The sequence below is a fragment of the Calypte anna genome, chromosome 2 (assembly GCF_003957555.1).
Source record: "Calypte anna isolate BGI_N300 chromosome 2, bCalAnn1_v1.p, whole genome shotgun sequence".
Classification (NCBI taxonomy): Eukaryota; Metazoa; Chordata; class Aves; order Apodiformes; family Trochilidae; genus Calypte; species Calypte anna.
In genome coordinates, this window is record NC_044245.1 from 115,673,272 (window position 1) to 115,688,184 (window position 14,913).

Genomic DNA, 14,913 nt, shown 5'->3' on the forward strand with positions numbered 1-14,913 from the left:
ACATATGGAATGTAGCATTGTTCATTGATCTAACACACTCAAAATGTGTAGACACCAGGGAAGAAATTAAGGGCAAAATCCTCCTCTCAGATCCGTTGTGCATGGATCAGAGATAAGCAGTACAAATTAGAGCTTTACTCAGCTGCAATTCACAAATGTTGCTTCATGAGTTCCCCTCTAGGCTTCAAAAAGAGGTTGTGCCAGTTGTGCAATAACATCCTCTTTGGACCAGGCAAATCTCCACGGGTGTGTGTTCTGGCCTAAAAAAAAAAAAAAAAGACCTTTTTATCTTTCAGGTCTTCACTCCCATTAGACATTTACACATGCACACTCCACTGAACAGGAGATCGAATCAATACCTGCAGGTCCACTTGGGAATGAAACATGAGCACTCAATAAAATAAATAAAGAAAGGAATATGTGTATAGTCCCCAGCCTGATGAAGAATTCAAATTGCCTCAGAGTGGTTATACAGGTTTATACATAGAGCTTGTTTAATTTTCTGTTAATTCCCTGTGTTGTGTGCTTATTGCAATTTACTTTTACTCTAATTAAAATAAAATATTAGTCAAGGTTGCTGTGTTTATCCTTCATCAATACAGCCAGAAGAAAGCCAGTGCATGGGTTAATGATGCATTTTCACCTCCCTTTAATGTTCACGGTGGTTTTGAATTTACATTTCCATGTGATTAAAAGGAAGGTTCTCTTCGTGCTCAACTACATGTGAGGCATATCTGCTCTTGGTCCAAATATTGTATCATACTTCACTATCACTGAGGTGGTTGCTTGTCAGGGTATTGCTACTTGGGAGCCAGGAGACAACTATTGTTAGTGAGACAAATACTGTGAGATTTGTACCTATGATATGTGTAATATGTTTATTTGTGTCAGTCAGAATATGGTTTTTCATGTCCAGGAGGGAGCAATCTTGTGTTTTGTCTTTGAAATAAGATTCTCTGAAACAATCAAATGTATTGAATTAATTTCTACTTACAGCATCAGTAATTGGTACACTGCTAGAGAGGTGCTCACAGTGCTTATGCTTTAGTAATCTGCTCCCGGGAAGAGATCCATCATTTCACTGCTCTGAGTCATCTGGGCTCCAAGCTCTTGGAGGGAGGGACATGGGACTCCTGTCTTGGAAACAAGTCTGATCAATTCAGTACTTAGAATGTGGGAATAATTACTACTCCAGTTTCTAAAGAAAATTCTCCAGCTCCTGTGAAGACTAGCTGGAAATCAGATTATAGATCCAAGGTCATTGCAAAAAGTCCAAAGCAAGCTTAAAACTATGCCTGCTCTAAGCATAATTTTTTTCTTCTTGTCTCATTGAATACTCATCACTGAAATTATTGCAACTACTCTGTATTCTTCCTTGTTTATAAATGTAGTAAAAAATAATTTGGATGCTAAGATTTGTATCTTTTTTATTTATGACCTCCCCCAGTATTTATTTTTATAATGCACTATTGTCCTGTATTGTCAGTACAAGATTTTTGAATACTAAGGATGTTGTATTTTTCTCTTTTAGCTTTTGAAAAGCTCTTTTGTACTGGGACAAGTGCATGACTAGATAATATTTTGGTACCTTTTCATGATAAAATACTCCATAGCTGGGGACAGAAATCTGCCGTTATCTACTGATATTGTTTATGAAAGAAATACAACCATCCAGACAGATAGTGTCTTTTGTTTTTCTAAATTGTTTAGATGAAAAAGAGACTCTTATCCATTGACATACAAATAAATGTCCCGCACTGGTGTCTCTGTGCTTTGCTATCACTCCAAGATCTTAAAATTACAAAACCAAAAAATAAACGTGGGATGAAGAGCTTCTGTGGGTGAAGCACAGAACTTCAGATAGCATCACACAGCCTATTCACCAAATTACTGCAGATAAGAGAGTTTTCTTTGCATAAAGGGCATTTATACTCCACTCATAATTGTATTTTTATCCCCAAAGACTGAACAATATGATTAGGAGCTCAGCATTTATTGTACCAAAGAGAAGGAAGCAGACACGGCTTCATCCACGTGCACCTCCTTCTAGGAATCTGGAGCTCTCTGCTTTTCTTCAAACAGGCATTAGGCAGAGGTCTATAGATTTGTCTTTGCCTGAAAACTACTTGGATGATGGTGATCTTATCTAGCCCAGCTTTATAAATACAAAAGATGTTTTGCTCAATAAATGAGTTCTGTAAAGTCCAGTCAGACGCCAGTGTTTGAACCTTCAATCTCCTCTATTCTGTTTTCAGAACTGTAAACAGAGATTTCCACAATTTGATATACTAATGTTTTTGTAAGACCCCAAACATTTTGAAAATAAGACCTTAATATTTACAAAATGCTCATTGCTGAAATAATAAAAACTCACCAAATATTTGAATGTCAGTGGGTGTAGACTAGTTCTAAGTAGTTTAACCAGTTTTTGGATTGTATAAACAGGTGCAAATATGCATTATTTTAGAAAGTAAAATGAGTGATATCAAAGGGAGATAGTCTTACTTCTGTATTCTCCAGAATAGTCTTCTGTGCAAGACAAGCAGGATGTGTTCTGAAGTAACAAAGGGGAATTGAATATCAGTAAATGACAAATATTTGAGACTGGGAGGAAAATTAGTGTAGAAAGGATGGCTGCAAGTCTTTCCCAGCCCTAACAGTTACAGCAGACACAGAACTTTGCACTGAGGTCCACTAGGGTCCACCATGGCAAAAGGTTTCTGCCTTGGAAGGTCAGTCTGGAGTCTTGAAAGCAAGTCAGCTTCAAATTTTATTCACAGGAACAAGATACCAAAGACAAGAGGGATGCTGATATGTGGTGATCAAGCTTTGGACCAGTGTATGGAGGGAGCATAAAAAGTGAGCAACCACCAATGCTAGCAAAATAAGACCCTTAGGAATTATCTAAAGGTCATAGGAAATGAATAAATATTAATGCACTTATCATGCAGAATCTGAGAAATTTGCTGTTATGACTGAAATATTATTCAAAGACAAGTATTGTAATTAAGGTTTTTCTTTTCCCTAGGCAGTGATAAAGAAATGCTGGGTTTCTCCTCAGCCTCTAGCCAGCAAGTGCTTCCTCCCCCCCTTAATTCTAATGCGAGTTCTTAATGCAATAACCCTTTCAGATTGAATGAATAGCTAGTTAATTCTTCAAAAGTGTGGCATTCCTGTTGCTAAGCATTTAATTTCCCCCCCCCTCATTTTCTCTTACTTCCAGGTGCATTCCCGGGCTACAGCAGTTTCTAGTTTGAAGTCAGAAGGCTTAAGAGCCCCTAGAGCTAATACAAAATGTATGAGCGTGCCATATCTTGAAATTCCTGCTGTCGGATGTGCTGGCTTGGAGGGGAGACAGGAAACCTGATGGGGAGAGGCAGGGAGAAGTCCCAAAGGAGAAAAGAAAGAGGGAGATGCAGGGAAAGAAAACAGGCAAGGCAGCTGAGAGCCTAAAGAGCACACAAGATGGGGAAGACCAAAGAATACTGGAGCTGAGGGCTCAAGCTGAGCATAGAGGGGCTGGCTGCAGGTAGGCAAACCTCACTGAGTGATGCTGAGAGAGTTTAGAGGGGCACTGGTTGCCCAACACTGTTCTGAATCAAGTGTTCATTCCCCTTTTCTTCCAGGTCATAGACTTTCCTCAGAGGAGGCTGCCTGGGCCCACCAGGGGATAGTGCAAACTGCAGGCATCAGCTTCTCGACTTGAAGTCTGGGCAAAATGATGTGGCACACACTTGGGGCCTCCAGCATGAATCTCTCCAGCTTCTCAGCCAGGGGAGTTCTGAGAGGGTTGCAGCTGGCAGAGTGTACTTCTACCCTCTGTAATTCCTGCTTTTTTCTTTGGTGTTTGCTTTTCCTGTCTTGTTATAATGAAGCAATTAATACTGTCTGTGTTGTGGGCTGTGGGACTGTTGAGGGATAGTGAAACTATCAGCTGCAAGGGCGGCTTCAAATCCATGGTGTTTTTGCAGGTTTGCAGTATTCCACCTACTGAGTTCTTACCTAAGAAATTCTCAGAAATATGCTGGTTTAAACCAAATGTTCCAGTGAGCAACCAGGGCAGAAATGCACAAGTAGATAAAAACATTCTCAGCGTAAAGACATACAGGCAGGAGCTATCTTTGTATGGGTTGTGGCTGCCCTTTACCATGTTATTGACAAAACTTCAGGATCACTGGTTTGGAAAGGAGGGGAAAAGTGAGACAGAGCAAAATGTATTAAATTGTTGAGGCTCTTCTAGGTGGATGACACGTTACAGGAGGATCCCCAAAGGTCTTGCTTAGCTGTGTAAATGTGTTGTTGTCAGTAGGACATTGTCTTATTTCATCACTTTCCTACTTCTTACCTTTTTCACCTGCCTTCCTGCTTGCTTTCTCCTCTGTTAGACGTGCTTCCAGGGACTGGGCTCAAGCAGCAGTAGTAGAAACTCTCATATATTCATGCAAGCTCCTTTGTTCTGCTCTGTTTTCTCCTAATTTCTGAGAGAGAGCAGAATATTGCAGAGTGGATGGACCATCATCCCAGGTGCACTATTTCATGCATGATAAGACATCTGCCATTAGCTCCTCAGAACAACAAAAAACCGGAATGGTAGCAGGGCTGTCTCAAAGGGTTGCAGCAGAGCCCTAGGGCTGCAAGACTTTCCAAGGCCCTGCAGAGGTGAGTTTGGCCCTGTCCCAGAGTAAAGAGATGTCTGTGTGTGCAGAGTGCTCCTCATCTGAGTTGTGTTGGAGAAAATGGATGGTGGAGGAGGGAGTTGGAAGGACCTTTTAACTGTGGATGTTTGTCATCTAGGTGACCCCAAAGGTCAAAGGTGTTGCAAGATCTGAATAAAAATACAGATCTTGCTCCCAAACAACCAAAAATCAAGGCCTCTGTCTTGCTTCAGTGGGCTTTAGTGAGGAGCAGGGCATTGCCTCACTTGTTTGGAGGGGCAGAACTGTGGAGGAATATACAACACACCGTTCTTTGGATGGTAGCACTTCTGCTATTGCATTGCAACAGGCCAGCATGAGCCATTTGCCTTCATGGCAGGAGCAATGCAACTCTTGTAAACAGAAAAGTCTTTCCCCTTAGCCAGAGCCCATGGACAAAACCCAGACTCTAAAAGCAGTAAACACACTTCTTCATTCAAATCTTCCTTGTCCCACATTTGCTCAGCTGCTGTCTTTGGGATATATGATGCATGCCCTGCTACTCCCTGAGCATCTGCTGTGGGCCACAATGAGAGACTGAGAAATGGGCTAGAGGGACCTGCAGTTGGAGCCAATATGTGCTCATGAGGCAGCTCCTGCTTGCACTGCAGGCAAGAGAGCATTAGTGCTGTCTGTGCAGCAAAATGAGGACTCAATTAGAGCGTGAGCTGGTATAACTCTGCTAGGTCGTCAGGACTGGTATAGGTACAAAAAAAGCACTGAGACTGCAAGTGCACTGGCTCCACAAAATGCAAATCAGAACATAATGAGGGCCCTCTGCATCTCCTCTGGCTGCTAGCAAACCTCATGCCCATGCGACTAAAAAGCCATTGCTACCTTTCTTCTTGCAAGCTCTGCAGCAGGTGTGTGCCTGCATTTTCACACAGACATGGAATTTTTCCTCATGATCCATGGGTTTCTCTCTCTGTCTTGCAGATACACACGTGCCTCGGAGTCATGGGTCCCTGGCTGCCTTAGGCTGTGTCTGTACTGATAAAGCAGACAGACACAGAGCACAGCCCCCAGCCTGGAGCATGGTTGCCCACGTGGCCGTGTTGCTGGCATGGCTCCTGCTCCTGGTTTTGGTCTTGTCCAACTCATCCTCTCACAAGCAGCTCCTGGGCACAGCTGGGAGTTAGCATGGGCCAGAGATCATTCCTAGCTGACAATCTGAGGTTATTTTGTAGGGTAAAAAGATGTAGTTAAATAGGTATGTTTTTGCCTGTCTGCCAAGGAGACAAGAAAATGCCCCGGTGCTGTTTATTATTAATAAGAACATAGCCTGGGCCTAAGTCTGAAAGAACAAGTTCATGAGGAAAAAAAATGTAACCTGTCTTCTCTGAATGTTAGGACCTATTGGCACATGCATTTTTCTTGCTCTCTAACCTTGCAGTATAGAAGGCATCAATGATCACTCCAGACATTAGCATAAAAGTATACGGTTTTGATAACTATTAAGCTACCAAAGCACTAAGGCAGGGAGAGTGAGGAAGGTGAAGACTAACCTGTGGAGTCTAGAAATAGCCACACGGTCCATTATCACAAATTTCAGGCAAAATCTAAGGTCCATAAAAAAAACCAAAAACATTCACATGTCCCTAGCTGTCCCAAGTCACTAAACCCTTCCTAGCAGACCACAGAATTTCAGGTCCTTCAGTATAGAAGACTAAAACCTTAGAAGTCACAGTGGGCCATGGAAAGGGATAATCTGGACCCTGCCATGACTGGAGGCCTCTGAAAAAGGAGTCAGGCAGTGATGGGAAAATGCCTGTGCTGTCTGAGGAACTGTAGGTTAGGGCAAAGAAGTTGAAGCAGAAGACTGGAAACTCACAGATATCGGGCACTACAAACCTAATGTGAAAATGCCAAGCCCTCCCTCTGTCTGCATAGTTGAAAAGTTATCCAGTCCTGAATAACCTCTCTGGTCATCAAATATGGCAGTCTGGGGTTTTTTTTTCTTCATTCAGTAATTTTATAGATGAAAGGGGGAAGTTTGGGTATGAGACTGTAGCTGCAGCCCCATAGCTCATTTTTGCAGTCCCAAACCATCTTGCTTAGCCCAGAAATGCCCACCCACTTCTGAATTCTGAGTCTGCAGCAATGCTCACAGAGCAAGAGTGGTACTTTTCAAAACCATATTTGAAAAAAAAAGCTTTAAAAGTGCTGTTAGGGATAAAGACAGAGGTAAATCAGACTTCAGGAGGTGTCAATTCATCAAGCATATGATGGGATCCCCTTGCAGCACAGCAGCTACTGGAAGTGGCACAGACAGGACAGCTGTAGCTATAGTGTTAAGTGACCCAATCCCTCAAACCTACTGCAGGCAGAACTGCTGAATCACCGACCAGCTGCACCCTAAGTGCTTAAAGATCTGGATGTAGAACTGATGATTACAACCTGAAGCTGCATATAGGACTGACTGCTCAGGTAGAAAAGCTAGCAAACCAGCAATGGAATGTCTGAGGAGTGAGACTGCATGATTTTGCCTTGTTTTGGCTCACCATGATTTCAGGTGAGACATGAGCAATGTTTTGGTGGAGTGCAACAACATAGAGGTCTGGTAGAACAGCCATAAACTCCATAAAAGAGAGGGGGAAAAAAGGGAAACATTGTTTTTCTTTGCCAAATGCACTATCACACAGCAGAGGGGCTCAGCCTTATGAAAGAGAATGAGATGCAGTATGCAGTTTGTTTCACAGCCCTAACAGGCTACACAAAATTTATATATTGGGCAACCTGTTCCCTCTACATCCTTACCTTCGTGGTATTGGAGTGCTACTGCTTCTGCAGCTTGGTTGCTGAATTGTACCAGTTATAATCAAAGTCATGATATTTCTCCCAAACACCCTCAGTATCGATTCTTCATTCCGTTTTGTTTTGAAAAATGTTAACAGCATGGGCTGGCTACATAGCACTATAATGAAAAACAGGGGGATGTCAGGCAGAGCTGTTGGTAGCACACACTACTGCTGCTTTAAGAGCCAGCTGTGCAGCACAGAGAACAAGCAGTGTGCACCAGTCCAGAATGAAATGGGCTACAAATAAATTATTAAGCTTTTCTAGGAGGTGGATGGGGAACATTTTCACCTAGGCTGGAATGCGTGTCATCACATATAGAAAAAGGATAAACAGGCTTAGGTCACCTTGATGAAAATTGCTAGTGACTTACACATCCATATTCAAAACCAGTCCTATCCAGATTAAGACAGCCTCAGACAGCAATTTCCAGAATAATCCTATATAACTCTTTCCAGGCCTTCTTAATCATTAGTATGTGTTGATTAGAAAAGGGCTTTAATGTGCTGATTCAGAGATTCCATGTTTGTTTGCTGAATAACTGGAAGGGAAACATTTTCAAGTTTGTCTTTTCATGTTCACTTAGTCCTGTTGCCTATGAAAGGCAAAGGTGTTCTTGTGGAAGATCCCTTCTGTAGCCACCCTGAAAATTTCATCTGGCTAGTTTGGTCTCAGGTATATCTTTGCATGACAACATGATTTCATCTCGAGGCAAAATTTTCAAAGCAAATAAATCCATTGGGACTTTTGTAAACAAAACAATCAGTTTCAGACACAGTCTGAAAAGCAGTGCAGTTTACACAGGCAATGTGCCCTGTTCCTCTCAGAACAAATTGGGATGATTTTTTTTTTTCCCCTATGAAAACAATAAATATTGTAGCATCAGAATATGTTTCTGAGTAGTGTTTCAGATGGATGTTAAGCAACCAAGAGAAATTTGAACTCTCACATTCTAACCATATGTATTATAAATCTCTTCCACCTCCTAACCTTGCAGCATTTGCTGTCCTGGGTCCAAATTTCTTGTCAATCTCTATGATGCCACGAGATGGAACACCATGCTTAGAGCACACATAGCAAAAGATAATTAGTTTTAAAGTTAAATGACTGCCTTTGCTTGTCATCCCAGTACTGCCTCTAAACTCCTACTTTGCACAGAAAAGGGGTAGGGTGCAATTCACCCTTTAGAAATTTTCCAGTGTTGAAAGGGACCTCCAAAGTTCATCTTCTTTGTACTCCATTAGGGGTCAGTTATACCTAAGCCACCACACTTAAGGCTTGCACCTTGTTTTCTTGGTCTAATGCTTTCATAAATCTTGTGACCAGAGTTTTTTTCCTCACTTAGGTATAATGTAAATCTAATTTCTTTCAAGGCAATCTGATTTCTCCAGGCCTTTCCTCTCTTGGACTCAGAAGACCACCTTCTTTTTATATAAACCTTTACAAATTGGAAGGTCTTTTTAACTAAATGAAAAAAGGCTAGTTCATTCTGCCTTTCCACCTTGGCCACATTTTTTAGAAGCTGATCATTCCTTCTGCTTTCCTCTGGATTACCTCCAGTTGGTATGCATCTGTCTTTAAGTGCAATGCCCCAAATTGGACACAGTCCTTCCACTGAGGCTTCTCCAGTGGCAAGTAGAGCAGAATAATTTCATTTCTCTGTCTTACATCCAACAGTGCTCTTAAAACATCCCAGAATGAGAGCTGTTCTTTTGCAGCAGCCTCATATGCATCTGTGGCACATTGTAAACTTTAGATACTTTTTCTGCTCTATTGCTATCTGGCTCATTTTAAATCTTTGGTTCCAAGTTTCCAGGCTTCATTTGCCCTTTGTCAGTCATCAGTTTTCTACTTTCAAACTGAGGCTACTTACCTTGCTTAGGAATCCTATATAGTCTTCCAAATGCTGCACCTCTTAAGTAATACAGTTGCTCTCCCTGCTCCATTGGTCATGTCACCAGTGACAGTATTGAACAAAACATGGTCAAAAAGCAGATATCCTTGCTTGAAGTGCACTCCCAGGTTGACCACAAACCATTATTAACTACATCTCATGTGGAGCTTTTCACTGCTTTCAAGCACTAAAAGAAAAGGCAGCTCATTTGACAGAAATAAATAAATTATAGCTTTAGTTTCAGTATGACTTAATTTGATATCCCTACAGATGGAAGAAAATTTCACCCAGGCAGTCGTACCTCAGGTTGCCCTCATACAAGTGTTATTTTGAATAAATCTGCTGCTTCAACTCAAAAGGAAGGAAAGTATTAGCTGTACTCTGGATAAACCACATTGCTTTCAGGAGACATAAATGCTCTGACAACTGCAAGTGTTAGAAAAAGCTGTGGATTAATTTGGTGTGACAGTGATCTTGAAACCTGGATCTAGAAGTGCACTGAGAGGCAGTGAGTATACAATAGATATATATGTAACATAACCTATTCAAGAGAGAGAGACAGCAGCTTTCCTCTTTCTTGAGAACCACTTTCTAGATCTTTTGTGAGGCTTCTACCTTCAGTTCAAGGCACAATGCTTTCATTAATTGTTTGCAAATTAAAATGTTGGTCACTGTTAGTGAATCCTTGATTAAGAAGAAAGGATCAGAGCATGATATACTTATGCATACCTTGCTCTTTTCCTCATACAAAATTATAACTCTGGGTTGAACACCACTTCTGTTAACACTGAGAAATTAATCCTTGCCTTTTAGGAGTAAGGTGCAGTATTAGGACACTTCAAATGGTTTTTGCTTCCTTGGTCAGCCATTCCTTGGTTTAGCAAGAGCATTCCTTCCCAGCCTTGGCTTCTCCTAGCTATCCCTGTAAAGGCTTAGATGCAATCTGTGAAAGTGGAATCACATTGTAAGTGGTATTCCTGCTTCTTATCCTTGTGTGTCTTTTGATTTACTCTGGAGGGGGCTCTGGAAAAGTCTGTGCAAGTGTAAGAGAGAGTAAAGTTACAGAGAGGTAAAATTTAAGCAGTAGATTAAAGCATTACCTTGTGTATTTTTGTTCTTAGTACTGCTGCTGCACAAATCTGTAGACATTTCTGTCAGCCTTCTCCCTCCTGAACAGTGTTGTGCATGAAATTAATAAGTTATCCTGGGTGGTTAGTTGCTGCTCTGCCCCTCTTCAGTGAGACTGCCTTGGCTCCCACTGCATATTATAAAAGCACTCAGAGCAGCAACTGCTGCCCAGTTTTTAAATGTCCACTCCTTAATCAGTTCCAGGTTTTGAGTGTTCATTTTCAGGGAACTGTAGATACCCTCAGTTACCATTCAGGCCAACTGGCATTGAAGCTTTTCAGTACATTACAAAATCAGGATGAAAGCACTTACTTAATATGAGCACATAAAATCAGTGACCACTTCTGGCCCTGGTGCAAATATGAATTTGTATTATCATGAACCACTATTCCTGCAGTTAAAGGAAAGGGAAGCAATTTATTAACACAAAGCAGACACTTCTTCAATGGCACTTGTAGGAGCTGAAGTACTGTCCTTCTCTAGAACAGAGTTAAGATGTAGTATCCATGTCTTATTAGTCAAAGCAGGGGGGTAAGATGTGAGCTTACCCTTACTTACTTCTCACATTAAAAAGAGGGCTCACACTTAGATCAAGTAACCACATCAAGACAAATTATTTAACAGCTACCTGGTGCTAGACATTTCTCCCTAACATCAGGTTCTGGCAAAAATATTCTGGAATGGAAATGTACCTTCTTTTTACACACATATTATGTTATTTCTAACATAAATGTTATTTCTCAATATTGCCTTTTGAAAGATGTTGCACCCAGCTGTTTAAATAAATATGCACTGAAAAAAGAACTCCTCACCAAGAATAAAGTACAACAAAAGGTAGATCAAGGGAAGCTCAGAGCTCTCCATGGCAAAACAGAGGAGAACGAAGCAAGCTTGGTACCTCAGGGGTGACAGATATGGAATTCCCTTCATCATAAGCACTTTTTCACTTCACCCCAATGCGTCATGCTGGTGAATCCTGAGGTTAATTATTAGATTATTCTAATACACATCAAAGGCTTTTGGAGGCTCCCAAGTCTTCACAGTTTAATACGTTCATTTATCAGGTGCAAGTAGGAGAAATGAAAACTAATTAAATGAGGTTTTTTAAAGACTTTTAAATTATCAATTCTTTTCAAACTCCACTCATTGGACCACTGCTGTGATACTGCAGAAACTGCAAAATAGTGCTAGAAGGGACACCTGTGTTCCAATAGCTTGCATGCTTTGTAAGAATGGATTGGTTGATACTTGAGTTTTTTGCTTAAAATATGATAGCATCAAAACTTACCTGAATATTCCTCAGGTCAGAGCAAGCACTCACTGAGATAGTTTTACAAATAATACTACCATAATTCTAACAGGTCAGCAAAGAATGTTTTGGCTTTCTATCCCAACACCATTTCACACACCTCTGCCTGTAACCACCATCTACTGAAAATATGACAGGCGCAGAATTCAGGAGTACAAAGAAATCACATGCAGCAACAGGCACTGACAATTTTTCTGTTCTTTTATTATTTGACATCAAGGGCAGCAGGTGGAAGGGATGTCTCCCTTCATTCCAAGAAAAATACTCAGTTAAAAGATCAAAATTATCATCTACAGGAATGCAAAACACAGGTGTATCCCTGTATTCATCTGGTCCAATCTATAGCAAAGGGGTTTCCTTGATCAGCAGCAAGAACTGGATGAGAGGACATTGCTTAGTCCTGGCCTAGTCAAGTGACACAAGATTCTGCAAAGAAATAGGCTGCAAAAGGAGATCTCAGGGAAACACAGAACCTGCCTTTGGAACACACTTTCCACAGGAAAAAAAAAAAAAAAAAAGAATCAGCTGGACTTGTCCTTATTTAGCTGGGGACAAATATAGAAGCAGAGTGGTACAAACATATCTTCAGTTGCATATTACTATGGAGCATAGGACTCTGAAAAAAAATCAGGAATTGCAGTGCATTGCTGAATCCTGCTTCAGTACATGGAAAACCACTAAATTCAGCTGGGTTTTTTTGGAGAAAAGGGGCTAAATAAAAGAAAATACTCCTTGGGAAATGAAATGTAATTACATCCCTTGTTGTTTGATAAGTACAAATCAATTCTGCAGTGGTTTACCTGCATCTTGCAACCTTTAAAATGACAGCTAAAGGTTTTATTACAATTTATTACTAGTTATAAAAGAGGGAGTTAGTTCATTAACTAAATCTAGCAAAGAAATCATACAGTCTAATTCTTCATGAGAATTTCTAAAATTTTATTTACTGCATCAGAGCATCTATACAGACATAAAAATAGACTGTGATAGCTCTGGGGGAACTGTTTTAAGCTGTGAACCAAAGTTTCTCAGCTACATGTGGATGTAAAAGGGAGCCCTTTACTAGCAGTGAGAGAGAGAGGTGTGAGGAAAAAAAAACATTGACTTAAGAAAAATTCTGAAAAGTGGTTGAGGCATAGAAGGCCTCAAGGGGAAAGAGTACAAACTCGTTATTTCTGGACACTGAATAATTACAGTGTTTCATCTTGTATATCCACAGAACTCATCAATGAATATCCTGGACATAAAATATATGTAAAATTGCAAAAATTCAATAAAGACCAGAATTATATATTATTTAATGTATTAGTGCTATTCCTGCATACATCATATCCATTGTGTGTTTCTTTATTCTGATAATGTGTCTGAATTTTCAGGGGGAAAGAAACAACCTTTCAGGCACTTCTTGCTTTCCTTCTTTAGGCATTCCCAAATGATACTCTATTTTCTATGAAAGCCTATTTTTTTCAATGATTCCATCACCATTCACTCTTTAGCAAAGGCCTTTCCACCTCATGTCTCTAGATGCATCAATATGCATTTTATATGGATATTCGTTTTAACCTCCGATGACTTGAGGCTTTTCTCGTACAAATGTGATTTTCCTACTTGGAGCAGACACTGGATATTGAATATGTGTCCTGTTAGTATTTGAATGTTATGAAAAGGTTAAGAAGAAATTATTTTTTTTTACCGTTTTGTTTTGTTTTGTTTTGGAAAAGTTTCCTTTTTCTTATTTTGATTACAAAATATGACATCAGTTACTTGTCCTTGCCTGATTGTAAACTGACACATCAGGAGGCTGGCTACCAGTCACAGCCTATTTTTACTTCTAGTGATAGAACTCTGCTTTCCTTTCCAAAATGGCTTGTGAAAGATTTTTATTCACAATTATGAAGGACATCGTGGGGATCTGAATACAAGTGCTGCAGCATGCTATGTGAGTATATATGTGTACACATATGTGCATGCATGTATGTATGTATATCTGGGGGTTACAAACCTCAGTGTTACAACACATAACATTTTTCCTTTAGCTCAGGGTTGAGGAACCTACACTTGTAGGGCTGGAAACACACAGGTTGATCCCTTGGACCAGATGTGGTTGACTGCTGGGCAGCTTTATAGGCCCATGCTTGAGGTCACAGATTTATTATGTGCAGTGAGAGTGCTCAGACCTGTGGTGGGACCCCAGAACCCCCAGAGCTGTCTTTGTAGATATGACAGAATGAACAATATCCTCTTAGTTAGGGCAATATGCCCTCTTTCTGCTGAGCTGAGTTGTTAGTAATGCTGCTTTGTATTTTCTTTCATGCAGACCTCATCCCCTCCTGGCATGACTCTGGAAGGGGCACCTGCAAGTGACTTTCCATATCCTTCATTCCTAGAACAAGCAGCAAGTCTTCTTGACACTTAGGAATGACTTTGGTCCAGAAATCCCACCCTTACCCCAAAATGACAGAAATATTCACCAGCTGCAAGATATACCAGATTCTCAGATCACCAAGATCTTTCCAAATTATCTACCCCATACTGGGACACTCAGCATTTCTCTTACATTACAGAAGCACACAAAAAATGTTGTGCTCAGGCCTACAGAAATAAGCAGAGGCCTTTTATAGTCAGCTGCACAGACATAAATACCTACCAATACCTCAAACATTTTTTTTACTATTATACCGTTGAATAACTTTAAACTTCTGCAGGGTGCACAGACAGGCACTTTACAGACAGGTAGGCAGCTGGAAATTACTAATGTGTTATTTCTACTGATCACACCAGTAAACAAAATATGCTCCCACTCAGCTGGCAATCTGCTGTCTAAAACAAGCACTAAGCTCAGTTCCTGATTCAGTTCCTCAGTGGGTGTATCTCCAGGTAGAATTCCTTTCTCTCTCCTTTTTCCTGCCAGATATGGCAATGTACTCCTTTTTTCTTTTTTCTTTTTTTTTTTTTTCTTTTACTTTTAGATCACTCACGATTTCAAAAGTGCTTTACTTATGCTTGAAAGCATCGATTTTTTTTTTTTTTCTTCAAAATGCTCTCCACTAATACTTTGCACAGTAATCTTTGAACTGTGGAAGAAGTCACTG